The 4,133-nt window shown below is 41.0% G+C and overlaps 1 non-coding gene across 1 annotated transcript; it reads left to right on the plus strand.

Annotated features, from left to right (window-relative positions):
• The first annotated feature begins 260 nt into the window (after window positions 1-260).
• On the plus strand, window positions 261-366 carry LOC125370752. The gene has a single exon (XR_007216855.1). It is a non-coding gene; the product is annotated as a small nucleolar RNA R71 (small nucleolar RNA).
• The last annotated feature ends 3,767 nt before the right edge of the window (window positions 367-4,133 follow it).

The following is a 4,133-nucleotide window of genomic DNA, read 5'->3' on the forward strand; positions in this document are numbered from 1 at the left end:
ATCGGCATCCGAGTTGGTCGATCTTCTTGGCTAGAAGCTCCACTTGAGCCGCCAAGGCTACTTGTAGAGTCCACTTGGTTGACCACTCCCTGTCTTCCTGGTCGGCTCTAGAGGATTGCCACCGATAGTTGTTCATGGCCATTTCCTCTATCAAGTTCGAGCCCGCTCGAGCGTCTTATTTAGCGCCCCACTGCAGCATCCACCATCTGCCTCGTTGCAAGGTTCAACCCGTAGAAGGTCCGAACTGCATCCACACCGGCAATCCGTGATGTGGGCGGCATCTCAAAAGATTTTTAAATTTCTCCCATGCATCGACATGCTTTCATCATCAAACCGCACAAAAGAAGATATGTCATTTCTAAGTTTAGCAGTTTTAGCGGGAGGAAAATACTTATATAAAAATTTTCAGCCAACGCCTTCCGGTAGTGATCGTCATTGTGGAAGAGATTGCAGCCATCTCTTTGCTCTGTCCCTCAAGGAAAATGGAAACAATCTCAGCCGAATGGCATCATCGGTTGTTCCATTTATTTTGAATGTGTCACAAATCTCTAGAAAGTTGGAGATATGTGCATTGGGATCCTCGCTGGGCAATCCTCCAAACTGCACGCTTTGTTAGATCATCTGGATAACATTGGCCTTTATCTCAAAATTGTTGGCCGCTACAGCAAGTCTGACTATACTAGTTTTCGTCCCATCCAAAGATGGTCGAGCAAACTCGTACATCGTCCTCTGATCCTCATCGGCGTGGGGGTCATGGTTTTCCATCGTGTCTAGTCTATCCACAGGTACCTCAACCTCAATCTCCTCCTCTTCTAATTGCAACCTTTTCCTTAAGAGTCTGAGGGATCGTTCTGGATCATATAGAGGCTCTATAAGATTCGAGTTTGAGCTCCTGGTCATAAACTACCTGAAATCGAAAGTCCACACAACCATCGATCAACAAAAATAATATAATAATAAATAATAATAAAAATAAAGAATAAATGAATAAAACAAATAATGACTAAATTAACACAAAAACAATTCACTCTAGTTCACCGTTACAGTCCCCGGCAATGGCGCCAAAGACTTGATGTGCTCTTTATGTAACCTACACCTAAGGTAGTGAACCTACCGATGCAGCCTAGCACTAGTGAGTATCAAGGTCGTATCCCTGGAGATCGGGTGAACCTAGAGTTACTACTGCTTGCTATGTTATCTAGTCTGAAATAGGGTGTGAAAGTTCTAACATACCAGCTAATGGTTATGAGTGCAATTAAGTAAATGAAGGACAACAATGGACGATTAAAAGACAATTATAAAGAGAGAAACAAATCCAAAAGGGAGCCTAAGTGATGGAATTCTAAAGATGAATTTTATGGATTGCCGATCTTGCTTACCCGTGCCTAAATCCTGAATTGAACCCCGGTTCCTCTCTTGAGCTTACCGGATTCCTAAACCTACACTAACCTAATGGAATCTCTTCCTATCAGATTACTACAAATTAGCATTAAGTATGATATAAGACTATTAAGAGTTGTTAGTTCTTAATCCGGCGAGTAAATCAACCTCATCTCTAAGTGTTAATTACCAGTCCTTACTATTCAAAATCTAGTTGTAACAAGCATTTCTCAATGTCAAGAAACAACCTAATAAACAATTAATCCAACGTCTCAAATTAACTGCATCAAACTTTTATTACTGAATAGCAAGAAGATTGCAAGAATGACAATTATAAAAAAACTAACAATTAAGCATAATCCATCAACAAAGGTGAACCCTAATGGATTCAAAAGATCTAGCTGCTCATGTTCATAGTCAAAGCAATTAAAGAACAAAATAAGGAAAAACAAATTAAAGGCATGTACACCCTTCTCTTTCAAGCTGAATGAGAAACCCTAAATTTGCAAATTCAAAATCTCAAACCCTAGTTGCCTCTTGAATGCTCCCAAAGTTTGTCTTGATCTTCAATTCAATGTTGGAATAGTGTGGAATCCCCCCTTCAATTGATGAAAAATTGATCTCTCCAGGTCTACAATTGAGGTATAGGAAATATTTGATTAAGTGTGTGTCTTGGAATTGAGTCCAAAAATCGTCCCCCCTTAATTAGAATTCAAAATCGCCTATATAGTTGATTCAGCACGGCCGGAGTCTAGGCTGTGCTGAATCTGTGGAGTCTGTTGTGCTGAGCCACCACAGGCCGTGCACAAGCCAGTGCTGATCCAACACAGGCCGTGCTGGAGGCCATGGTGGCTACGGAAGTCATGCTGAAATGGCACAATTGGGGATAGCCTCTTGATAATTCAGCACGGCCGGAGTCCAGGCCGTGCTCAACCCTCGGGGTGCTTGTTCTCACCCAATTTGATGGATTTTGCTCCGTAATCACACGTATTTCCCTCTATTACTGATGGTGTCCTTCGAAAATGACCTGAAACGAAAAAGGAAACAAAAGACAGGTGATTCTAGCATAAAACGGGATAATCATGCATAAAAATGTGAACAATCGGGCATGAAAACATGTGTAGTATGATGCTTATCACCTACCCAGTAACAATGCAAAAGTTACAAGGATGTCTAAGACTGTGAATCCAATCCAGGATTCTATGGGACCCATTTTCACTAGAGCTCAGAACGTCCCTTCCACATCTCTCTTTATCTCATCATGGGCTCTTATGACCATGTCTAAAGCCTTCAGATCTTTCAACTCATTCCCAATTTAGGAAGGATGTGAGTAAGACAAATATTGATAGTTGATCCATCATCCACCATCACACATGGAGTTCTCTTTTCTTTTACTTCAGTTGAGCTGTATAGAGCCTTGTTGTAGTCTCTTTCTTCTAGTGATAGGTTTTCATCTAAGAAAGTGATCATCTCAGAGATCTTGTCCATCATGCTCTTGATCATTTCCTCAAAGGTAGTTGATGTACTTATAGTAATATTGGACAAGGCTTGAATCAAAGCCTTTCTATAGTCTAGCGATTGCATCAGTGAGTCCCAAATATTGGTAGTTTTCTTATTCTTTTTCAACTCTTCCAACAGCTCATTATCCTTCGGACCCTCCTCTTCTAAACTCTTCTCTACCAGTTTCAGATCTTGCGAACTCTTGTCACTGTTCTTGGCTTCTTGCTTGGCTTCTTTATCGAAGTCATTGTCCCCCCAGATGTCTTTGGCAGTATCATCTTGGAGCTCACACTTATTTCTAGAATTGTATCAGATGTCAATGGCCATGATCGAATTTCTTTCCCTTTACTTCTATACTTCCATGATGCAAGAGTCACCAATTAACTACTCATCGCTATCTGAACCCCAACCATGATATAATTTCCTCAATTCGGATGTCAACTGAAGGAGGCTTAGAATTAGCTACATTATTCTGAGAAAGTTGCCCCACTCGCCATTTTTCACAGTCTATCAAGTCTTGAATCTAATGTCTTAGGCGATTGCACTAATTAGTGGCATGCCCAAAAATCTGATGGAACTCACAGTATTGATCATTGAGAGGTGTTGGACTGCATCTCAATATCAGAGGCATCAACTTCCTACTTCTTACCAAATATCGAAACACCATGGATAATGGTGCCCCCAAGTTAGTGAAGGTTTTTTATGGGTAGACGTGGGGTAGGTATTCTGGTTCTAGATTAAGTTCAGATTCAGGTTCAGGTGCATGTGTTTATTCTACTTCAGGTTCAGGTACCTCTTGGAAGGAATTTATGATCTTCTCCTCACTGAAATCAGGGTTGATCATGGGGACCTGGTTCAGTGGTGGTGCATTGTTGTAGTTCAGCAATGGGTTTCTTTTGGTATTGGGATGGTCAGGATTGGGCTTTCCAACATTGATTAGGTCTTGAATTTTGTGTTTAAGGTGGATATAGGTGTCAATATGGTTTTTGCATTAGGCATATGGTTTCTATTATGGTGCATTAGGGTTTGTAGAAACTCAAAGTAGTTGGTTGCAACAGGCCATTTGTACCAGTCTATCAAAGATCTTTGAGAGAGGCTGCTTGAAGTTGGAGAATCTTCTCGGTTGCTGGGTAGCATTCACATTAATAGTTCTACTCCCTCTATCACTGTAATTTCCTCTTCAACCAGTTCAGACATTCTTCCTTTTGTCCATCTCAATTTCCTCGACTTGTAGTCCATCATCGTACAAGTCC

This window comes from Ricinus communis, chromosome 7, assembly GCF_019578655.1.
Source record: "Ricinus communis isolate WT05 ecotype wild-type chromosome 7, ASM1957865v1, whole genome shotgun sequence".
NCBI classification, from domain to species: domain Eukaryota; kingdom Viridiplantae; phylum Streptophyta; class Magnoliopsida; order Malpighiales; family Euphorbiaceae; genus Ricinus; species Ricinus communis.